This window comes from Nicotiana sylvestris, chromosome 7 (assembly GCF_000393655.2).
Source record: "Nicotiana sylvestris chromosome 7, ASM39365v2, whole genome shotgun sequence".
Classification (NCBI taxonomy): Eukaryota; Viridiplantae; Streptophyta; class Magnoliopsida; order Solanales; family Solanaceae; genus Nicotiana; species Nicotiana sylvestris.
The window spans coordinates 123,986,992-124,013,327 of NC_091063.1; positions in this window are offsets into that span (position 1 = coordinate 123,986,992).

A 26,336-nucleotide genomic window follows, 5' to 3' on the forward strand; every position below is an offset into this window, starting at 1 on the left:
GTCTACGTGCCTAAGTTTGGATACATTAGATGACGGATCATAAAGGAGAGTCATGACACAATGTGGGTTGGTCATCCAGGTCAATGTCACACTAGGGCCTTGGTTGAGTTAGTCTACTATTGGCCACGCATGTGAGATGACATAGAGGACTATGTGCAGACTTGTCTTGTCTGTCAATAGGAAAAGGTTGAACAACAACAACTCGGAGGACTTTTGGAGCCACTACTAGTTGCAGAGTGTCCATGGGAGAGCGTGATTATGGACTTTATTACTTGCCTACCGAAGTTCGATGGTTATGGTATTATTATGGTGGTCGTGGACAGATTTTCCAAATATGTCACCTTCATGCCCACCTTACTGGGTTGCACAACTAAGGAAGCTGCCAAGCTATTCTTTAAGAATGTGGTAAAGTATTGGGGATTATCAAGGCATCTCATCAGTGATCGAGACCCCCGCTTCACTGGGAACTTTTAGAGAGAGCTGTTTGATATACTTGGCACGGAACTGCACTTCTCTACTAGTTTCCACCCACAGACGGATAGACAAATGGAATAGGTCAATGCCTTAGTAGAATGCTACTTGAGGCATTATGTAAGCGCGCATCAGAAAGATTAGGTAAGGCTCTTAGACATCGCCCAATTATCTTATAACTTGCAGCGGAGTGAGTCCAAAGGGCGGACACCATTTGAGCTAGCCACAGGCCAACAACCACAAACTCCACATTCATTACCAGCCTCGTTCGAGGGTAAGAGTTTGGGGGATTATCATATGGCAAAAAGATGGGAGGAGCAGCTCGACACTGCTAAGTCTTACTTGGATAAGGCAGCTAAGAAGATGAAGAAGTTTGCGGACCTTAAGCAACGTCCCACAGACTATAGAGTTGGGGACATGGTCATGGTCAAGTTTAACCCAAGAAATTTCAAGGCACTACAGGGGCATGCATCAAAATCTGATTTGCAAGTATAAGGGTCCATTTAAGATCATTTCCAAGATAGGCAAGATCTCATACAAGCTTGACATGCTATCGTATCTTAAGATCTACCCTGTCTTTCATGCCAGCATGCTTAAGCCATATCATGAAGATAAGGATGATCCGAGTAGGGGCCAATCAAGTAGAGTGCCAATGACTATCACCACCTCGCATGATCGGGAGATTGAGGCTATCAATGATTAACTAGGCCAGGAAAAAATAAGGGCAAAAAGCTACCGCTATTGTATATGGTAACAATCAACAGTTAGATTTTACGATCATCAAGGCGCCTCGTAGAGACTACCCCCAGAAGGCTCGAAGCTCAGCTAGGGGCTTCAACCCTGAGGATTCTCAATGATTGACCTCGAGGGTTCTCAGTGATCGACCTCGAGGCAGCGCAAACAACTATCAGCCTCAAGGCAGTGTACATCAGCGGCTATGGTAGATTGATGTGAGGTTCCCAAAGCACGTGACTAGAGCTGACAAAGTCTATTAGGCTAGTCCAAACCTGTATCATGGCATTAAATAGTTGTACCAACCCCATATCTTTGTAATGAGTGCATTTGTACTATGTTGGGATTCCCCCTCACATATAAAGGGGATCCTTGTCATTTTGTAAGGAGATTTGATACACAATATAGAATATACAAGAACATTATATCTGGCCCTTAACTTGACATTTTCTCTTGATCTCACTACTTACATTTATTGCTTACATTTATTGTGTTCTATTTATTGCTCATTATTGGTCATAAAGAGCTTCCATAGAACTTATCATAATTGTTAATCCTCCATCGACTGTCCTTAGTTAGGCACCCGACTCCACCTCGTGGCCCCGTATACACAAGCTCGAGACTCCGATTTCCAGCCATTCAATTTGGTTATTACACTATCTACAAGTTAATATCTTATCTTTTCTGATCTTTCACTTAGCATCTATTGCCTAACAACTAGCATAAAAATAGATCACATATTTTTAGAACCGCAAAATCAAATCTAATTGTTATTACCATCTTCAAGGTAAACAGTTTGGCGCCCACCGTGGGGCTAAAAATAATAGTGATTGTTTTCTTGCTGGTTTACTACATAATGCAAGTTATCTTTCACACTTTTTCTTGTCCAAGAATCTTTGATTTCAGGTCAAAATGTCTAACTCAGTGAATGCATATGAAAACAACGGTCTTGAGGACCATGGGAAGAATGGTATAGCTGTTCTGGGTATTGGCGCACCGCCACTAAACCTTGGGGACGCGCCAGAGCCAATCCCCGCATATGTGGTCTCACACAATGTCCAACACGTCGATATAAGCTCCTACACTAACAGAAGTGTACGCCAAAGAGACCAGCAAGAAGCTCAGAAAAACCTAGCTAGGGAAGAACGAGAGGTTAGCCTTCACATTATTTTTGAAATGTTACAGGCACAACAGCTGGCAATTGCTCAGCTACAAACCCACTAGAAAACTCTCAGCACGGTAGCACCTGAAATAGCTCCCCAAGCCGAGCAGGCACCAGAAAGATCAAGCAACAATGGGTCGGCAACTGACCCTGCCATCATAAAGATGCTCGAGGACCTCACAAAGAGGATTGAGTCAAGTGAGAAGAAGATATAAGCCAACAACAAGAATGTGGAGACTTACAATTCTAGGGTCGATCAAATTCCGAGCGCACCCACGATCTTGAAGGGTGTAGATTCGAAGAAGTTCGTACAAAAACCATTCCCACAGGAAGCAGCCCCAAAACCTATTCCAAAGAAGTTCAGAATGCCCGACCTCCCGAAGTACAACAGAACCTCGTCCCCCAACGAGCATGTTAGTGCTTACACTTGTGCAGTGAAGGGCAACGACCTAAAGGACGACGAGATTGAATCCGTCCTACTAAAAAAGTTCGAAGAGACGCTTTTGAAGGGGGCGATGATGTGGTATCACAACCTGGCCCCAAACTCGCTTGATTCATTTGTCATGCTGGCAGATTCCTTCATAAAGTCACATGCTGGTACCATCAAGGTAGCTACACGGAAATCTGACATCTTCAAAATCAGGCAAAGGGAGAACAAGATGCTGCGAGAATTCGTATCTCGCTTTCAAATGGAATGAATGGAACTACCACCAGTCTCCGATGAATGGGCAGTGTAGGCTTTCACTCAAGGTTTGAACGAGCGAAGCTCGGTAGATTCGAAATAGCTAAAGCAAAACTTAGTCGAATATCCCGTCATAACTTGGTCAAACGTCCACAATCGATACCAATCAAAGATCAGGATCGAAGATGACCAACTAGGAGCCCCCTCGGGCTTGGTATATCCTAGCAGGCTTCCGGCAAAGGAGCCAAAGCCAAACAAAGAAAGATACCAACCATACACTGAAGATAGGAGAAACGCCCCGAGGCACAACATACCCCGCAATGACCGAAGGATGGATCATGGCCAGAATCCTTGGGGACTCATTAACAGAGATGGGTTTGATAGGCACACAGGGCTGACGGAGGCACCCAACTTGTTGCAATACAACTTCAACGTCGATATTTCAGATATTGTATTCGCCGTCAGTAAAATCAGAGATACCAGGTGGCTGAGGCCTGTAAAATCAGATCTTTCACAAAGGAACTATAACTTAGTATGTGAATTTCATGGCACACACGATCACAGGACCGAGGACTGCCGACAACTCTGGGAAGATGTAGCCCGACTACTCAACAAAGGTCACCTCCGGGAATTCCTTAGTGACCGAGCCAAAAATCAGTTCTGGGAAAGAGAGGAGACCAAGAAGAATGAAACAAATGAGCCACAACATGTCATACACATGATCTTAGGAGGCATCGATGATCCATAAGAACCCATGGTCAGGAGAACGAAAATATCCATCAGCAGGGAAAAGCGAACTCGAGGTTACGTACCGGAGGACGCTCTCACCTTCAGCGACGAATACATCGAGGCCTTGTCTCAGACTCATAACAACATATTGGTAATCTCATTTCTTGTGAATACATTTCAAATTAAACGTGTACTTGTTGATCTAGGTAGCTCGTCCAATATTATCCGGTCGAGGGTGGTGGAGAAACTCGGACTGCTTGACCAAATCATGCCCTCCTTTCGAGTCCTCAATGGGTTCAACATGGTGAGCGAAACAACGAAAGGGGAAATCACCTTCCCGGTCCAAAATGCCTAATTCCATGTCATCGAAGGAGACTTGAGGTAAAACACCTTGCTCGGAAGTCCATGGATACACTGCATGAGAGCAGTACCATCAACCCTTCACCAAACCTTTACCAAATGATAAAGTTTCCAACGAAGGACGGAATAAAAACCATGTATGGGGAGCAACATACAGCGAGGGAGATGTTTGCGGTACATGATGTAGCACTGGCACCAACGCCTTCGACGTCGAAGAAACAACAAGATAAACAAACACTGAAATAGCAATCAGGAGATACATTCTCGGCTATACCCAAATAAAACAAGCAAAGGACTGTGTCGTGTCCCGGAACAAACCATCGAAGCATATCAAGGCCCAAGGCGCCATCGGCACTAAGGTATAATCGTTTCCCTTTTTAGTTACATTTTACACTAACCTGTGTGCAGGTATCCGATCGAAACAACCGAAGCACTTTCCAACATGAAGGCCATAGGTTCCGAAAGCATACGTTGCACTCTTTTCTTCGACCGGGTTTTTTTATCCCAAGAGCCCTTTTACCCACAAGGTTTTTAACGAGGTAACATCTATATGCGACCTAAGGAAGACTCAAAAAGTATTTAAGGCTTCTCTTCAATCAACCTCGAATACTGGGGGAATCCCCCCAGAAGGTCACCTCATCGGTGAAGCCAAGATGTGCTAAATGGGGTCTCGATAGGAAAATGATGTACCAGGCCAAACGGTCAAACGAACCGTGTCTGTATAGAATAACCGAGCCCTTGACAGCAAAAACGTGTATACTTTTACCAAGTAATCAAAGAATACTTTCCTCTCAATCAAAGAATACTTTCCTCTCAATCAAAGCATTTCGCATTTCAAAGGAGTTCAGTATTTTTTACAAAAACAGCTTCAGAGCCAAAAATGTCCCGAACACTCGGGGACTCACATCAAAAAACTCGAAGCCATATGACATCCGGGTCGGATGCTTCGTATTTTTAAGCCCTCAATAAGGCAACATCAAGGTTACAAAAATGGCTCCAGAAGCTAAGAACGTCCCGAACACTTGGGGACTGGCGCCAAAAGTTTGAAACTGTATAACCCCCCGGGTCGGAAGCTTCAAGCTTGTAAACCCTCAATGAGGCAACCTCAAGTATACAAAAATGGATCCAGAGCCATGAAAACTTTCAATGTCTCGGGGACTGCCGAGGCCATAAGACCCCATACGGGCAACCTCGACCCCATAAGACCTTTATAAGGCAACACCAAAAACTATAAAACCTCAAGCAAGGCATGAACCATACTTGTACCAAGTAACCAAAATTGTAAGACATCAAACAAGGCATGAACCATACTTGTACCAACTAACCAAAACTGTAAGACCTCAAAGGCATGTAAAAATTATAAAACCTTACAAAAAGGCATTATCCCGACCTTAAAGTTAAGGCTATATATTCGAACTTGTAAGACCCCTAAAAAGGCATACTCTCAGTATAGACGCCGAAACTACTTCACTAGGGGATTGAAAGGCTCCGGCCAAACACAATGACTACGGTCACAAGGCTATAACAGCCAAACTAACGCGACTCGGGGATGCTCGACCATGGCTATAAAATCATAGGCCTTCAATTACTTCGAAAGTACTTCGAAAATAATCGGTTAAACAGGCTACCCTTGACATAGGAAAAAGCGTTTTGACCATGTCAGCTCCGAACTATAGGCTTCGAAACACTCAGCCACCGAGCAAAACCTCCCGAGGTGCTCATCGCTACGTAATGACTCACAATCGAGGCTTTTTTTTTTCAAATCGTCGAAGAGTCAGGCAAACACAATTCAAAAAAGTCCTTAACGAGGAAAAAATAAAGCCTATACTAGAGGTCATACCGGCCCAATGCGTAAGAGCCACTATTGCCAGCCTATATAAAGGGTTATACCGACCCAATGCGTAAGAGCCCCTATCGCCAGCCCATAGAAGAGGTCGTACTGATCCAATGCTTAAGAGCCACTGTCGCCAACCCATATAAGAGGTCGTACTGACCCAACGCGTAAGAGTCACTGCCGCTAGTCCATATAAAAGGTCGTGCTGACCTAACGCGTAAGAGCCTAAAGGCCAACTTTAAATTCAAAAACTTAAGGGCTAATGAGCTTGAGTCGAAACTTGGTTCGGAGACTGAACCCGAAGTAGTTAATAGAATATGCCTAAGAGTAAAAGCTTAAGATCTTAAATGTCGGCTTATGCTAACAGGTCGTACCGACCAAACGTGTGAGAGCCTACAAGTAAGCCCCACGAGCCCCAAGGCCGTGATACAAACCTAAGGGTTCTTTTTAACTCGAAGACCAGTTCAATCTGGTTAATGACTGACAAACATCAAAGTAAGGGGAAATGCATAAAAATGAAATCCTAAGTCTTCCTCTTATACATTTATGTGAAAAAACACAAAGCTCCATTTAAAATGCTCTTAAAATGCACTATACACAAAATCGGAAAAGAAAGACCTAATTTGCATCCCCGTCGGGGACTATGGCCTATCGACCTCTTTCTCGCTATCTTTGGCATCGGACAGAAGGAACTTATCATCATATTCGTCTGCCTTTGCCTGATCTATCTCTTCCGAGAGATCGAAGCCCCTGGCATGGACCTCCTCGAGGGTTTCCCTACGAGATTTACAACTAACATACTCTTTGCTCATACTCTCCCAGTCGAGGGCCCCTCTCAATTAGCTCGATCGTCGGAAGAATCTTGCAAATAGATGGCCACTTTCTTATCAGCCTTGGTTCGGATCTCTTCGGCTTCATCCCGAGCATCTACAACATCGGCCTTCATCTTTAGAAGTTCATACTCGAGCCTCGCAATCATGCTCGTTTGGACCGAGCTATTTGCACGAGCATTCCGGAGTTGCACTTCGAGGGTGGAAGCCTTGGCCAAAGCATCCCTCTTTGTCACAACTTGGGCATCTTCCCGAGCCTTTAGCTTGTTACACTCATACTTAACCTGGCCAACTTCGCCCCAAAGTCGTTCCAGCTCCTCAGTTTTACTTTGCAGCTGAAATATCAGAATATTAATCTTTGAAAGCAGAAGGAGGGAGCATACATTGACTAGAAATTAAGGTTACCTGTCTATCGAGATAGCTTTCGTAGTTCTGACATTGATTAGCCTCGTACCGCAAGTGGTCCAACTCATATCCCCTCTTTTTCCAAAGAAGCCTGAGGGATTTCTCCCCATCTAAAGCTTTCCGTAACCTGGATTCACGACAAGGCATCTCGGATTTGAGCTTGTCAAAGGCCTACGAAAAGGGAGCTCAATAAGAAATGGAAGGCACGAAACTAAAAAAGCCTGTACCGACTATCAAAACTCACCATGGAACTAAGCCGCTGAGCTTCATCAAAAGTTGAGCACACATTTACTGGCTTGGCCTCATTGGCCCTAGTAAAATTACTCCTGATGGGAGCACAGTCGCCCGATGCACCACTCAATTCATTCGGTAGGGGAAGGGTAAGGCGGCAGGAAACCCTTTTCCCTCGAAGTACCTTTGACGGGAATGGAAGAAAGTGACAAGAAAGGAACCGTTTTTCAAAAAATAGAGGATTCAAAGGCCGCAAGTTCGACCGACACGTCTCTTTTTAACCTCCGAGTAGGGCTCGCCCCGCTGCGAGCATCCTCGCCCTTCGAAGGCTCCTTCCGTTTGTTATGAATTCTTGGACCCAATTTTGGCAATCTTTCCTCCTCCCCGATGGGGCACGGACTCATCTCGAAAAATTCTCCAACACCTGTGGCGGCAGAGTTAGTGCGCTAAAAAGAAAGTACCTTTCTGATAAAACAAGCCATTAAGCACCTACCATGATGTTTTGCCTCCCATCTCCCCTTGGACAGGTCTCGCCATTTTCACTTATCATAAGTCGAGCAAGCTACCAGCTTATGAGACCATTCAGCCAGGTCAGGAACCTCGTTCGGCAGCCAAGGGATTGCTAAATAAAATAAAAAGGAAAACATCTTTACAAAACCCACCTCCACTGTGGACAAAAATGATAAAACACAAGTGTACCAGTTACGTGTGAAATTCCATTTCTCAGGAAATGGAAAAAACTCCCTAGGGATAATATTGACTGTCCGTACTCGAACAAATCGGCTCATCCACCCCCGGTCCTCGTTTTCTTCATCGTTAATAGCAAGCACCAGGTGGATCGACGTCGCAGAGTAATCAGGCCCTGATAATGCAAACGTCGGTATAACCTAATAAGATGGCTAAGGGTGAATTCGAGCCCAGCCTTATCCGCAAGTACCTTATCATCAGCACTATCTTCCAAAAGGATGGGTGAGCTTGCGCCAAAGTAACCTGATACCTTCTACAAAACTCGATCACGACCCTATCGAGAGGGTCCAGTGTAAAGGGGTACGTATATATGTTCAAAAACCCCTCGACATGGGCCATAATGCTCTCCTCCGGGGAAGGTACCTACAACACCACCTCTTCCCCCCATCCGCAGTCTTTTCTGACTGCCTCGAGGTGCTCCTTTCCTATGGAGGAGATAAACCTCCACCCATGCTCCCGGTATCCCAGAACATTCGGAGGTTTCTCTAACGTAAAGTCCCTCTTCGAGACAAAGCACCTCTTTGTTAGCTCACCGGACGCCGGAGGTGTACCACCGACCGAGTGCGAAACTAGGGAAAAACCCTCCTCTTCTTAGAAAGTGGAGGTGGGCACAGTAGCCATGGCTATGGTAAAGCAAAGAAAGGAAGAATAGAAGACTCACAGGAAAGCTTTGAGATAAAGGTAAATTGACACAAGAAAGGAGAACCCTATAAAGAAGATAATCACTCAATATAGCAGTATCTTCGAATAAAGGGAAAACAGGTACATATATAGAGCAGGCGGCGACTATTCGCCTGATCTGGAGACCAACGAAATCTGAACACGTCAGTATCATTTTTATTTTTGGGAAGGGCACCGATGGGTCCGCCTCAGTTTCTTCGCAACCATGCCACATAAATGACACTGCCATGCAAGCGCTCGGAAGTCATCAGATCCCAAGAATTTTTGCTATTACAGGAATCAACCTGGTAAAAACTATCGGCCCAATTTTGAGATGGTTCCCAATCTCAAAGGCCTCGACTGCTCCAAATATATGCCCCGAAAAGCCAATATCATAATTCGAAGGCAAAAACATTAAAACATAGAACGCGAAATGCTCGAAGAAGAAGAATTGTTATATTTCCACAAAACACATTTACAACAGGGGAGCAACAAAGCCTTTCCCCTAAGAAACTCTTACACAAAAGGAAAAAGAGACGACTTAAGTCTACTCTTCACCCCCACTACCCTCGGAATCATCGTCGGGGCCCTCATCTGAAGTGGCCGAAAGATTAGATTTTTCTTCCAAGGTTCGGGCTTCCTCGATCTCAGCTGAGAGATCAGCACCCTTATCACTCACTTCCTCAAGAGCCTGCCTCCTCACTTGCGCACGAGCATAAGCAATAGCCCGAGTCAGCTTCTGCTTGGCCTTCACTAATATATCTCGAGCTCGTTTGTTCGCAGTGGTGGCATATTTCTTATACGAGGATGCCTTTTCTTTTGCCATAAACTTAGCCGACGATAGTGCGGCAACCTACACCTTGGCACTCTACAAAAGCTCCCGGGTTGACGACAACTCCGTCCGTAGATGGTCCCTCTCCGAGGCCACGACCCCATTTTGTCCCCTTAAATCGAGGGCCTCTGCATCCTTGGCGACTGCCTCCTCTCGAAGTTGTTCCACGAGGGCATTCTTTTGCCTGACCTGCAAGAGAAAAGAAAGTTGGTAAAACGCTAAGTTACATAGACAAAGGGAAGGTTCGCAAATACAGTATTACCTGCTCGATAAGGTTATCTTTTTCTCGGCACACTCCTTCCAACCTCCCCCGGAGCCCACTCATCTCTTCCTCCTTTCAGGAAGAAGAGGTCTCCAACTTTTTTAGCTCCGAAGTGAGATCCTCGACCTCCTTCCTACATCATATAAGCTCATCTCACAGCTTAGAGATAGCGTGATCATACATTTTCTTGGCCTACAACAAAACAGAAGAGTCAGAAAAATAAGGAGAAATACTTAAAGAAAGAAAGCTATACATAAAGAGGTTATCACCTGCTACTGGAGCCTCTCCGCCTCCTCAATAGCATTGGGAATGTCGAGATCAATATCTTCATTGACACTATCGGGGAAGTTTTCAAGCACATCCCCCCCCCCTCGTGAGGGCCCCCCACATTGGTGACCTTCGAATCCTGTGCATCCCTGGATTCCCCGGGTGAGAATCGAGGACCCAAATTAAGGCCACCAACGACATCGATATCGCCAAAGGGCAAATCCTGTCCCCAAAAAGCTTTGGGCCCGAACCCTTTGGAGTCAGCAGCAACGGTTTACTTGACAGGGACTGTACCACGTCTGGTCAGGGACTTGGGTACCGTATTTGCACCCTCCTCGAGGGCCTCCACTACATGGGCTCCAGCCGAATCGACCATTCCCGACTCAGCGGCCTTAGGCCCATCCACCTATGGAGCATCCGTGCCCGACCTCGCCCTTTGTACCAAAAGGTATACATCATCATCATCGTCTTTATCCCTAGTACTAGGAATTGCTCAAGAAACTGAAGCTGAGACCTTGGTAGCAACTCGAGGCCTATGTGATTTGGGCTTCTTTGACATAGGAGATTGAGTAGCTGCCTTTTTCTCCTTTTTCTTGCCCTTATCGGGCTTCGAGGCCTCTTCCTCACCGTTGGGGGGAGGGTGTCTCATCAACACTCCATCGGCAAGGCCTGCGCAAGCATAATAATCAAAGCTTGTCCAAGCGAAAGAGATAATTGAAATATGGTAGAGGAGACAACAAAAAGCTTACCGTGATTCTTGGGTCGGCCCCCGCGTTTTAGCCAAGTTGGGCCAAGAATGCTCGAGATAAGGGAACTAAGTACACAATTGCCTAATCCACTGCGGCAGGTCCTGGACCGCTTCAGAATACCAAATGGTGGTTGCATAAATGAGGGGGAGATCATTTTTTGAGAAAAAGGTAAGAAGACGGTAAAGCATGTTCGAGGGAGAGGTACTTATGCGCCATATTCCACTCCTCCGGGAATGGCATCCTTTTAGCCGGGATGATGTTCGAGGTCCTCACTCGAATAAACCTGCTCATCTACCATTGATCCTTGTTCTCATCAATGCTCAAAAAAAAAAATCGCTTCGTGGATCGAGGGTAAAGCTTGATCAGACCTCGAAAGAGACGAGGGCTATATAGTCTAGTCAAGTGATCAAGGGTGAGAGTCATTCCCACGACCTTGCTGGAGAAATATCGGAGCATATAGACTATCCTCCAGAAAGATGGATAAATTTGGCCAAGCGTCACTTTATACTTATGGCAGAAGTCGAGGATAACCGGATCTATCACCAGAGAAGAAGGATCTGAAGAATCGATGAGGCCAAAAGTGAATGGGTACGTATATACATGAAGAAAGCCAGACTTGTGATATGTTATGCTCTCATTAGAACTGGGAATCTCAACCAGCATTGTCCTCTCCCATCGACATCCATCCCTCACTTTTTGTATATTAGTCACAATGCTAATATACCGGGACACGTGTTCGCATCGGCCCAGTGTAGATGAGGGTATCTCGATAAAAAAATCGTTTATAGTATTGAACTCGGTCGGGGTACACTGTTCAACGGTGAGTGACACTTTGGGTTTGCCCTTGGATGTTCGAGACGAATAGGCAGCATCCTCTTTTCGAGGCACTATTTTAGAGGTTCTAGCCATGGTAGTGGAAAGGCCTTCTAAGAAAGTTGAGTAAGGAACCAAGAACGGAAGAAGGAAGAATGTGAAAGGGGATAGCCTTGGCTCTGAAAGTTTGAAGATGTTGTAAAAATGTGAATCATTAAGCGATTGAGGTATTTATAGAAGCAATGTGGGCAGCAGAAAGGACGAACCAATAGCGGTTTGTGGGCTTCTCGATAGTATTGTTGACAGCGACCCTTGTGCAGCTTTTAAGTTATGGCATTTAATGCTCTGATAAGATGACGTCATGATGGTAGTGCCTAAGGAGTGGGAGTTCAAAAATATTTCCTATCATTTTATTCTAGGAAATGCGGGGACTATTTGTATACGGTAAAAATCAACGGTTCGATTTCACGATCATCAAGGCGCCTCGTAGAGATTTCCCTTAGAAGGCTCGAAGTTCAGCTCGGGGCTCCGACCCTGAGGGTTCCCAGTGATCGACCTCGAGGTAGCGTAAACAACGATCGGCCTCAAGGTAGTGTAAATCAGCGGCTATGGTGGATCAATGTGAGGTTCCTAAGGCACGTGACTAGAGCTGACAAAGTCTATTAGGCTAGTCCAAACCCGTATCATGGCATTAAATGGTTGTACCAGCCCCATATCTTTGTAATAATGCATTTGTACTATGTTAGGATTCCCTTTCATATATAAAGGGGGTCCTTGTCATTTTGTAAGGGGATCAGATATACAATATTGAATATACAAGAATATTCTCTCTTCCCCCTAACTTAACATATTCTCTTGATCTCACTACTTACATTTATTGTTTATATTCATTGCGTTCTATTTATTGTTCTTCATTTATTGCTCATTATTGGTCATAAAGATCTGCCATCGAATTTATCATAACTGTTAATCCTCCATTGACTGTCCTTAGCCGGGCACCCGACTTGACCTTGAGGCCCCGTATACACAAGCTCGAGGCTTCGATTTCCAGCCATTCGATTTGGTTATTACACTATCTACAAGATATTATCTTATCTTTTCTGATCTTTCACTTACCATCTATTGCCTAACAACTAGCATAAAAATAGATCACATACTTTTAGACCCACAAAATCAAATCTAATTGTTATTACCATTTTCAAGGTAAATAGATATGTTCCTCGTCCATTGGAAAGGGCAATCACCGGAGGAGGCTAGGTGGGAACGATATAAAGACTTGTGGCAATTCAAAGATAAGATCTGAGAGTTTATGCAGAAGCATTGCGCCGTGGTCATCGCAATATTGGGTGGGAGAGAGTGTGATGACCCACCATGTCATCATGCCACATAGGTGCCATTTGACATATATTAATGCCATGTGGAAGCTTACATAAGAAGAAGGCAATTTGTGAGAAGATTCTAAAGAAGTATGGAAATTTCCATAGGAAGAACCTAGATCCTTATGGATTTGCTAGGAAAATCCTTGGAATCTTCTAGGCTCGTAGAGAATTCTAGAGAAAGCCCTTATCTTGTAAATATCAAGGACTTGTGTAATAATTAATATTTACACACTAGCTCCTAGGAGACTAGTATATAAAGGGGGTCATTCATTTATAATTCACCAAGCAAACAATTCAAGTCTTCTTTAATACAAAACTTCCTTTAACAATTCTCTTGTGTTATTTCTACCATTCTCTTAGCAATCTTGAGTGTAGTAAGACTGACTTGACATAGCAAGAACGTGAGCAAGCTGTGCAAGATCGTGAGCAAGTTGTCAAGTGTTGCACGTGTACTTAGTTAACAACTAAGGACGTGACATAGGGCATAAATTTTTTAAAATCTGTTGTTGGGGTTTGTACCCACGGCCTAAGAGAATCAAAAAGAGGTGTTTGACCAGGTGAGCTGAGGAACTACTTATTCCAAGCAACGTTACTACTTTAATATTTACGTTGTGTGTTTTTTCATATTAATTATATATATAATATATATATATATATATATATATATATATATATATATATATATATATAATAAATATTTCCAACGAAATGGTATCGGATGACACGAAGATGCATCCGCCCCTGAATGGAACACAAAAAGCTTACAAATAAAAGCAATTATGGTGATGATGCATGTTTTGGCCTTCGGTGCAGACAGAGAGAACACGGCAAAAGTCAAGTTTTAATTCTTACGCGTAGGACACTTCCGTCAACTACCTCATGGTTTGGGCAATATGAAAGCGAAATCCATAAAGACTATGGTCCCATTTGTATCAAACTATTCATTGGCAGATTAATTCATGTGTTTTGAATTTAGTAGAAGACAGCTTATTAGGTTTTGAAATGATTATTTATATCTACTAAATAGATTTTGTAACATTAGTGTAGAGTTTGAACCAAAACTATATATTATATTCTGTTCTGCAAACTAGAACTATAACTCTGCTCCTGAACCCCTTCCCCAGTTCCCTTTTTAAATTTTTTTATTTATATCAAGCATATTAGCTGGTCTTACAACGTCAGAATCAATAAATAATATTACTCTGATTCAATTTATGTGAATCTATTTTTTTTGTTCGTGCCTAAAAGAATGACCACTTTCCTTATTTATAAACAATTTATCTTTATGCAATAATGTAAGCACGTGATTTTTGCTCCACGGACAATCACTCCAAAATACAATCATTGACACCTCGCTATACAATTTTTGATTTTACGTGATATGTGCTAATAGTCATTTGTGTTTCTGTCCATTTTTCATTTTTTATCTTATCCAGCAAAATACAAAATATGTATGTCATGTTAATTAAGCCATAATTCAGTCACTAAAAGAAAATTCACAAAATATGCGTCTTTTATTTTAGGCTATGATTAAACCATTTTTAAGAATTTTTAATATGTGTGTGATAATTGTGTTGAGTGTTGATTAATGTGTGTATTTAAACTCATTTTAATTGTATTTTTAAAATTAAAAAACAAAGGAAAAGAGTGCAAATTATTTAGAAAAATCGGATTGGGCTTATTTGTTTCAAAATTTTAAGGCCCAGAAGCAGCCCAAACACAGGCTGCCCGGACACGGTTCAAACGGCGTCGTTCTGTCCCGTCTAAGCTGGGCCGTTGATCTCAAATGAATCAACGGCCAGGATCACATCCCCTAGACCCGTTAATCTGGTCCGACCCATTTCCTTACCCGGTCCAACCCACCACACGCCTAAACGACGTCGTCCTTCCTAAGTGAATAGATCCTGGCCATAGATCTCACTTGATCCAACGGCCAGGATCTAAACCCTCAATGCATATATAAACCTAACCCTTTTACCCGCCCCCCTATCCAAACACCCACCCCCGTTCCTTCGTCTCTCTCAGAAGGGACCCCAAACCTCCGAAACCCTAGCAGCCGCCCTGGTGCCCTTTCAGCATAAATCCGGTGGCCAGGATGCCGGTGGCTACCATAGTTACACCCCTGAACCACCATGACCTCCCCTCTCCAAATCCACACTCAGCTTACCTCAAATCTTCCCCGAACGTCTCGAATCTTCATTCGAAGATCCGAGACCAAACCTAGATCTACACCAAACCACCCCATACTTACCCTAGTCACTCCCCTAACATCCCTCATACCCTAGTCAGCTTTGGTTCCGGTCAAATATAAGCAGAACTCTTCGAATCCCAAATCTGAGTTCAAGAACCCTAAAAAACCAAACCTGTTTCATTTGAGGTAAGTGTCCGATGTAATCGTCTTTTCTTTTCTCTTGTTTAGGTTTATGCATGTGTTTGTGGATTTGTTTCAGATTTGTTTGATTATGTTCTGTCCATCTTCAAAGACCCTTTTGTTCGGTCGATTTCTTTTCTCAAATGTTAATTGAAGTGCTATAAAATGTTTAGTCGCCTCTATTGATGTTGACGACTAGTTAAGTTTCATAAACTCTATGTTAAAAGCCCCGAGTTTGGAAATAAATTGGTGTTTTGTTTAGTCTGTGATGTTTGTCGATTAATTGTTACGTATATTAGTTTGTATAGTCGATTTGAGTAACATCGTCAAATAATTAAGTGTTGTAAAGTTCCATTGTTGTCCGAAAAGGCCTGAAACACTCAGTTTGTTTCTGTTTTAAGTTTAGTTGATTAGCGACTAATTAGTATACGTTATAACTCGCAAAGTCGACTCGACACATGTTTGACGTTAGTTTCACAGTATTAAATAACAAACGACCTAACTGAGTGATTTAGGTTAGTTTCACAGCCAGTTACTGGCTGATTTTGTTAAAGGCTTGTGTTGGACTGATTATAGGTTGGTTTGTTAGCTGTGGGAGGGGGGATTCGAACTAGTAACTGGAAGATACAATAGAAGGAAAGGGTGAGGCAAGACAACAATGATTAAAGGGTCTGTGGGATAATTTTGGTTGTGGCAAAGACTAATTAAATATTCAGGATTTATGGGCTATCAATTGTTTAATCAGAAATACTATTAATCTAGTATTAGTGGGGACAAAACATAAGAGTATGGGAATTAAATGAATACTTAACTAAGCCCATAACCTTGATTAGGGTAATAAGACAGAGCATGGGGGCTGATTAAGGATTCCGAGAAAGATGCCTTTAGGCATGGGGATTTAAGGGGTATGGGCAGACTGCGACTTGCAGGAATCAAGGCAGTTGGATTGACCTAGGGTTTGGCTTATAAATAAGTTGTTTTAGAACATAAAAAGGGCTGGACTTTTCGTCTTCAGAGAGAAAAAAACAGAAAGAAATTTCAGAATACTGTGAATGAGTATCATCCGAAAACTGTGTAATAGTTCAAGTTGGTCAACGAAACCCTAAATATGTAACGAAACAATTTTTAGCCTTATTGAGTTTGGTCTATAACTTGTTGTCGTATGTAAATCAGAAAAGAAGTTAGCTGGAGAATAGTGATACTCGGCCAACAAGGGTTTCACATAAGGTCTGTTAAAATAAATGCAGTGATCACAGTTGTGTCATCTTAATTCACCAGTAGGTAATGTGTATTTCGAAGGCATATGAGGCCATTTGTGTTATATCACAAAGAAAAACAGTATAGCTAAACACATGGTAATACCGTTAGATAGGGTTAGTTTCAGTTGTTCCGTTTTTTTTGTGTCAAGCATGTAAGAAATAATTAATTGAACTTCGTACGTATGCCCGTCAATGAATAAGGTCGAATTCGTCTGAATACTTCGCCTAAGAATAATCTGATTCGATATTATTGTGCGTCGATCTCGTGTCTCAGTTTTCTTGAGCAATAGAACATAGAACGAAAGTAATCCCTATTGTACAAGCTCTGCTGCAAGTTTTCATTTGTGTTAGTCATAAACTAATAACTAACAAATTACGTTTTTTCAGCATGTAATTAATTAAGAGTTTTCTTTATTTTAGAGACGAACTTAATAGAAAATGTAGTTGCTGTAGGTTTGTTCTTAAAATAAAACGAGATGAGCCTCGATAAATAAAAACGCACAAGCTGCGGGGCCCTCGTTAAATGTACATATCGAAGCATTCAGTTTCCAGGACGGGTCGTTTAGCAAATCTCACGGCCCTCCCAGAATAATAACACGATAGTCTCTTTAAGCGCGTATTTAATAATGTTATCTCCTTAAACTCGGGTGCACATTTATGTGACCCAAATCCAAATCTCAACGGAATCGAAATGTGTCTCTAATCACGGGTACATTGATTGTGGCGTGGTCTGAGATGCATTTCCATGATGTTGCAAATTCGTTTTATAAGGAATGAGACGAGCCTCGACAAACAAAAAATGTACAAAGTGCGGGGCCCTCTAAATATATATACATATTAAAATACTTAGAATTCGGGACAGGCCGTTTAGCGAATTTCATGGCCTTCCCCGAAATAACAATACGCTAGTTGCTTTAAGCGCGCCTTTAATAATTTATTTTTCTTAACTCGGGTGCACATTTATGTGACCCAAATCCAAATCTCAACCGAGTCGAGATATGTCAACAACCACGTGTACATTGATGTAACGTAGTTCGAGATATATTTTCACGACGTTGCAATTCCTTGTAAAAAATAATGATAATAATTATGAAAGCGGTAAAAAGATAAAATTTTGCACATAAGTTCATATTTGCATAAAATCAGATAATCAAGCCGAATATAACAGTTGAGCGACCGTGCTAGAACCACGGAACTCGGGAACGCCTAACACCTTCTCCCGGGTTAACAGAATTCCTTATCCGGATTTCTGGTGCGCAGACTGTAATACGGAGTCATTCTTTTCCTCAATTCGGGATTAAAATTGGTGACTTGGGACACCCTAAATCTCCCAAGTGGCGACTCTGAAATAAATAAACCAATCCCGTTTTGATTGTCCTTTAATTGGAAAAAACTCCCTTGCACCCTCTCGGGTGCGAAAAAAGGAGGTGTGACAGCTCTTGCGACTCTGCTGGGGATAAAATCCAGAACCACCGGTTCAGGGTTAGAAATTCGAGCTTAAATAAATTGTTATATTCGGTTTTATCTGATTTTTACATGTTTGAGCCTAATGTGCTAAATGCTGCTTTTACTGCTTTGATGTTCTTTGAACTGTACATATAAACTGTGCCGAAACCTTCTCTTCTTACCTCCGGGGAGAAGCTCGCTGTTCGAGACTCCCTATTCTGTTAGTGTCAATGCCCAAGTAGAAAGAGGCTCGGATAAGTTACAAAGCCGGACGACCCCGCGGGTCCCCGGTACGTAGCCCCCTCCTCGACTCGAGTTGTCCGCTCGTGTAAGCCAGGTCTAGAACAAAGCCCAGTTTGAAGCTTAGTAAAACATAACTTCATGCCGGATCCCTAGTAGGAAAACGCTTATTTGCATCACGTTGCATTTGACTTAGGGGGCTCAACACAGGGGTTGGGCCCGTCCAGGAATAGCAACCTGAAACAAAACAAAAGGGAGACCATCATGTGGCATTTTGTCTGTTATCGCATTAATTTGCTTCAAAATTTGCATGTTGACCAGCAGGTGGTAACGGGAATTTTGAAATAAATAAATAAATAAATAAATAAATAATGAAATAAAAAAATATGTTTTTCGGTTTTTGAAAGGCAGTGTCCAAATGTTTTTGAAAACCGTGATAAACTTCTTACCCGAACTACGTCGGTTTGATTCCCACCGGATGTGGGATACGTAGGCAACCCTTATCGGGTCCAACTCCCCGATTCTGTTTACCAAAAATTATAGATACCCATGTATGTATATACACATATTATTTCTTGTCTAAAAACACCTTAATAAATGGGCAGAATGAGCACAAATAGGAGTTCATCTGAGGCCATTATAAACAAAGTTCATCTGGGCTTACGCATGTGGTGGAGCGACTTGGGAAGATCAGGGCAAGATACGGTCAAAATATACTTGGGAAATTTGGTCGGATTGCTGGATATCGATCCGCGAGGGGACGTTATCAGGGCTCTAATTTCATTTTGGGACTCGGCCCACAACGTATTTCACTTCTCAGATTTCGAGCTCACCCCGACACTAGAGGAGTTGGCAGGGTACATTGGATGTCCTAACATCCCTATGAAAGAACAGTATCTCATTGCGCCAAGGGCCATAACCATACACAAGTTCCTGGATATCGTAAAGATCCACAGAACGGTACATAACCCAGAGTTATCAAAAGGGTTTTGTAGTTTTGCATTTCTGTACGACAGGTACGGTCATCTGGGAGGGTTCAACAATCCCGAGAGTAAGATCTGCAGTGGGGAGAACCGGTTGGAATGGGAGAGGCACAGATGTATTGCGTTTATGATAGCCTTTCTGGGTTTTTTGGTATTCCCTAAAAGAGACGGAAAAATTAACATACAAATTGTTGGGGTCGTCAATACTTTGATCAAACAAGAAAATAGCACTCTGGCACCACTGATAATTGCGGAAATTTTCCGCGCGCTCACCTTTTGCAAAACCGGAGGAAATTTCTTTGAAGGATGTAATATACTGCTACAAATGTGGATGATAGAGCATCTATGTCATCGCCCTCAATCTCTGAAGTATGGGTCATCACAAAAGACTTGTATAGAAGAATTTCCCACCAGGATCGACGGGTTCAGATTGCCGGAAGGGGTCGCCGAATGGGTCACGCTACTGCGCTCTGTTTCAGCAAACCAGATAGAGTGGGCGTTCGAGTGGCTACCCCTAGATGAGGTCATACACATGGCGGCCACCGAGTCTTATTTGTTGTTGATGGGTCTCCAAAGTATCCAGCCTTACGCACCATGCAGGGTGTTGAGGCAGTTGGGACGATACCAAGTAATCCCGAAGGAAGAAGATCTCAGTAGCCAGGTGATTGAAATCGGACCTGGTGGGTAGTTCCCTGAAGCATTCGCTCGGAGGATCTGGAATGAATGTCAAACCTTGAAGGTAAATACCTGTGTAGAGATCGGGCTAAGGGCGAAGTGTCTCCGAAATACCTCCCGTGGTACAGAAGGGAGCTTGAACATCAGAGACCAACTAAGAGAGCTCACATCCAGGGCTTTGACGAATCCTCACAGGCAGAATGGGGCTGGTTAAAAAGAGAAGAAGGCTACCGGGATGAAATCGGAAAGCTAAAGCAACAAGTCGAGAGGCTTATATTTGAGAACAACGTGCAAGTCGCCTCGGAGCAGGGCAAAAAGAACAAGCTAGCCCAAGAGAACCAGACACTAAAGGCCCGCCTACGCCAAGCCAGCAAAAGTAACCTTGATCGACAGAAGCGTTGCTCCGAAGAAAGGTTAATAGCAAGTTTGAAAAATCAGATCATCCAAAACCAAGAAGAAGTAGAGCAATCAGAAGCTCGCATAGCAAGGATGAAGGTCAGATGGGCGAAATGCACAATGGCCCGGAGGCAGCGTCTGCAACAGGTCATAAGGGATTATGAAATGAGCATCGGGATATTAAGGGAAACGAATCCACGCTACATGATCGGATCATCAAACAAGCCCGAGACGCTCAGGCCGACAGGAGACATTGTTATGAAGCAATGGCCTGCATGGAAAGGCAAATGGAGCTGTTCCAAGATCGACTTGCCGACAATGCTCAAGCACTGGGAGTGAAGAACCGACAAATCAGGCAATTGTTCATTGAAAGGGACAACATTTGAGGAAGGATCGACGAAATTGGGCACTACATCTATATGAAATGCCTAGCAGGGGAACAAATACCTCGGAAAACCCTCCTTGTTTCCATCATGGGCTGCGTCCAACGAATTATGAATGAGTTGAAGAGCTTGCGGAGGGACCTCACACCAAGGGCCGCGGAAAGGCCGAATGATGCCTTGCGGGCCCTTAAGTTGGAAAATTAATCTTTGATCGAGTCTTGTTTATTTAGGCTTTGTTGTTTTCCTATATGTTGTTTTCTTTTCTTTTTAGTCAAATCGGGTCAAGAACTGTGGAGTCTGTACTATTGCTATTATTTGTTCGAAGTAACTTGTAATAGCAAAATTTTGAGAATGAATTTAATGATTCCAAAAGAATTTTGTGTTTCTTTACTTTATGGCAGAACTACGCCTGCTCTGATTCGCGCGGAGACGTGATACGTAGGCAATCCCCATAAGATTCGACCGCTTTTAATAAAGAAAGAAAAGAAAATACAAAAATAGAATAAAATACAGGGTTTCCCAAAATACTTTAAAAAGGGACAAATGAGCAAGCCGGGATGACACATGTTGTTTGAAGCGAAGCATGTAGAAACGGTTAACTGCCTAGGAGCATTGCATCCTCTATGTGTTATGATCAAATCTGTTAAGCTCTAACGCTAACAAAGTTTGTTGTTGTCTGAATCCAGACAGTTAGTTGTTAAAGAATTCTGGCAACACACCCTTACCAAACCAGATCCAAAGGACCAGTAGCAACAAGCATGACTAATTCAGAGAATAGTAACGAGGAAGAAAGGCCGATGAGCCAGTTGTTAAAAGAAGCGATGGAAAAGATTGAAAGGATGGGACTAGAGATGAATGCAATGCAGCTGGCTCTAGCCAAAGCACAAAAGGGCCCTGAGCCACTGGGGCACATGCCGGAATACCCTCACTCCGACCCTTCAACAAGCCTCCCGAATCCCCGTTATCATCAGGAAAGAAGCCCACATGATTCCCAAGCTCCACCACCCCATCAACCTCTCCCAACACCAAATATTCCCACTTTTGCGGGACCCACATCAGCCACCCTGCAAAGAACGACCAGTGAGCCATTGTTTCAGGCTCACGATACGCAATACTATCCCCCTGAGCCCACATTCCATGCCCCCGAACCACAGGCCTACAACCCGCACTTGGAGGTACCGGCAGAGATTGAAAAGCCGGTTAAAACCCCCGAACAGGATGAGGTATTGAGGAAGTTCAAAATCCTGGAGCAGTCCTTTAGGAACCTGCACGGATTGGGCAATCAAGTCAGCGTGGCTTACAAAGCTTACAAAGATCTATGCCCTTTCTCGGACGTCCAACTTCCGGCTGGGTTCAAGATGCCTAAGTTCGATTTATATGAAGGTCACGGTGATCCCATGGCACATTTGTGGGGATTCTGTAGCAAAATGAGAGGGGCAGGCGGCAAAGATGAGCTGCTGATAGCTTATTTCGGCCAAAGTCTGAGCGGATCTGCACTAGAATGGTATACCAGGCAGGATTCCAGCAGATGGTACACTTGGGATGATCTGGCGCAGGCTTTCGCGGGTCATTTCCAATACAATCTCGAGATAGTCCCTGACCGTCTCACATTATTAAGGACCGGGAAGAAACCCGAGGAAAGTTTTCGCGAGTTCGGGTTCCGTTGGAGAGAGCAAGCGGCCAGAGTCGATCCTCCTATGAGAGAGGGAGAGATGGTGGACTATTTCTTGCAAACATTGGATCCAACCTACTTTGGTCACTTGGTGATGACGGTTGGAAAATCCTTCAACGAGGTAGTGAAGATAGGGGTCATGATAGAAGAGGGCCTGAGGTCTGACAAAATCTTGAATTACTCAGCACTCAAAGCAATGACCCAGGCTATTCAGAACGGCACGGGAGGTGCGCTGAGAAGAAAGAAAGAAGAGGTTTCCACGATCGAGGCAGGAAGTTGGTCCGGGTCTGGCAGGCCACACTACAACCAACCCAGACCTCACAGGACAAATTACCCAAACAACCCACCACATCACTACTATCCACCCCAAGAACCGCATTTCACCGTCCATCAAGCCCAAACATACACCCAACCTCCGGTTCGCCCACAATGGCGTGCGCCAGCTCCCCACAATACATACCCAGCTCCACATAATACCTACCCACCACCGCAAAATACCTACCCTCCACCCAGAGCATACAGGAACCCTCCAAGGATAGGTTTTCGAGGGAGTCAAGCTGCTAAAAATGATAGGCTACAGAAACATAAAGCCTTTACTGAGTTGGGAGAGTCATATACCGCCGTATTCCACAAATTGAGACGGTTGGGTTTGGTAAGTCCTGTCGAACCCAGAGAGCAAAACCCCCGCCTCAAAATGTGAACAGGACGATAAGCTGTGAATATTGCTCAGGGATGCTGGGACATGAAACTGAAAAATGTTGGAGACTGAAGCAGGCGATACAAGACCTCATTGATACTAACAAAATCGAGGTCCAGACACCGGAGGCACCTAACATCAATCAGAACCCACTGCCAGCGCACCACGAGACGCACTTGATCGAGTTGGTGTATGAGGAAGGAGAGTTGAGAAAGCCCTCGCAAACGGTGATGATGATCCAGGCCGCTCCGAGAGAAGGATCGACCAGTGGAGGAGTGGGGGTACAGTCGCAGGGAGAAGGCGTCAAGCCAGTAGTAATATTGGGAAAGAGCCCGTCCGCCAAAACAAGCAAACCTGAGCCAAACAAGTTGGGAACTCCGCCCACACCCGCAGTTGTGCTGAAGGGGGTATACAGAGAACTGGTCACCATAAAGCCCGTAGTCCAGCTGCCAATGATTGATAGCAAGGCTGTGCCTTGGAAGTACGAGAAGGCAGTAGTGATGTACAAAGGAAAACAGGTGGAGGAAGTTAGTTGCGAAGCGCAAGGGCTGACTCGATCAGGTCGGTGTTTTGCTCCGATGGAGTTAAGAAGAACCAACCCAGCTGCAACCAAGAAACCTGTATCCGAAGAAGAGGCTGAGGAGTTCCTGAGAAAGATGAAAGTGCAGGACTACTCCGTGGTCGAACAGCTGAGGAAAACATCGGCCCAGATCTCGCTGCTGTCATTACTGATCCATTCTGAGGAGCATTGTCGGGCCTTGATGAAGATATTAAACGAAGCTCATGTGCCCAACGAGATTTCTGTAAACCACCTGGAAACCATTGCCAACAAGATTTTCGAGGTGAACAGGGTAACATTCTCAGATGATGACCTGCCGATGGAAGGTACAGAGCATAATAAAGCTCTCTACCTAACTGTCAAATGTGAAAACTCGGTAGTTACTCGGGTATTGGTGGATAACGGTTCAAGTGCCAATATCTTCCCATTATCCACTCTGAACCAGTTAAAGATCGACCACGGAAAAATCCGCAAGAATAGCATCTGTGTTCGAGGATTTGACGGAAATGGAACAGCCACTGTAGGGGATGTTGTACTTGAATTGACCATCGGTCCAGTCCTGTTCACCATGGAGTTCCAGGTGTTAGATGCCACAGTATCTTATAACCTTCTGTTAGGACGACCATGGATTCATGCAGCCAAAGCAGTGCCCTCCACCCTACATCAGATGGTGAAGTTCGAGTGGGAAAGACAAGAGGTCGTGCTACACGGAGAGGACACGGCGTACACCATGGGCGGCGCCATTGTACCTTTCATAGAGACCGATGATGACAAAGGTCCTTGGGTTACCAGATTTTCGATACAGTGTCGGCAAACAAAATTTCTGAAGGAGAAATCATCCCGCACCCTAGGGTATCTGCCGCGACAGTCATGATGGTCTCGGAAATGCTGGGTAATGGATTCGTGCCGGGAAAAGGCCTGGGAGTCGAGCTTCAGGGGATTGTCCAACCTGTCTCCCTGCCTAAAAATCTGGAAACTTTCGGATTGGGGTTCAAGCCAACCGTAGCAGATGTAAAACAAGCGCGGAAAATGAAGAAGAAAGTCTGGTATCTTCCCAAACCCGTGCCACGTCTTTCAAGATTTTTTGTCAGAGCAAGCGCCAAAAGGGCACCGGTCCCAAAGATTCTAGGACCATGGATTGATATGGATGGGGACCTGAATCGGAGTTTCGAGAGGCTATTCGCTGATGTCAGTATGGTAGAAGCTGGAGAAGGTTCCAGCAGAGCAGAGATACAGTTTATGGGGCCTGAGGCCAAAACCAACAATTGGACAGTTACTCCTCTTCCTGTCCGAGGGGAGTCTTGGTAGTAGGCTTTGATTTATGTTTTGTTTGTTTTGTTTTGTTCGGATTATTCCAGGGTGTAATCCAAATTTTACTTTTGTTTTGTAAAAGTGTGAACCCTTTTATCCCGCAAGTTTAATAAAGTTCTCTTCTTTTGTCCCATTTTAATTTTGTTTTGTTCTTTTTCTTTCTGAACAGTTCTCTTTTTACTGGTTCTAATGACATGGCATGCACAGCGGATCTTCGACCTAGTCTAATAAATCAATCTGAATCCGACTCAATGATGCAAGAGGTCGTTTGTGATGATGAATCTGAATGTGACGAAGGTGAAGCCTTCGAAGAGATAAACCGAGAACTGTGCCAATTTGAAGAGAAACCCAAGCCTAACCTAAATGACACTGAGGCTGTGAATCTAGGAGACGCTGATAACGTCCAAGAGACCAAAATTAGCATCCACATTGAGCCGAATGTCAGGGAAGAATTGATCAAAACCCTCATGGAATTCAAAGATGTTTTTGCATGGTCATATGACGATATGCCTGGATTAAGCACCAATTTAGTGGTTCACAAATTGCCCACTGACTCGGCATACCCTCCGGTCAAGCAAAAGCTAAGGAAATTTAAAACAGAAATGAGTGTAAAGATCAAAGAAGAGGTGATTAAGCAGTTGCAGGTGAAGGTCATTCGAGTCACTCGATATCCTGAGTGGTTGGCCAATGTGGTACCAGTTCCAAAGAAGGATGGGAGAATCCGGGTGTGCGTCGATTACCGCAACCTCAACAAAGCAAGTCCCAAGGACAATTTTCCATTGCCCAGCATCCATATCTTGATCGATAATTGCGCTGGGGGCGAGATCGGATCCTTTGTGGATTGCTATGCGGGTTATCATCAGATCCTAATGGGCGAGGAAGATGCGGAAAAGACAGCATTTATCACGCCATGGGGAACTTACTGCTATCGGGTAATGCCGTTCGGACTAAAGAATGTCGGGGCAATGTACATGCGAGCAATGACTGCTGTGTTTCACGACATGATACACAAAGAAATTGAGGTGTACGTAGATGATGTGATCATAAAGTCTTGGCGTCAGGAAGACCATGTAGCAGACCTAAGGATATTCTTCCAAAGACTCCGAAGGTATGATATCAAGCTTAACCCGGCCAAATGCGCATTCGGGGTTCCATCAGGAAAGCTGTTAGGATTCATCGTCAGTCGACGGGGTATTGAG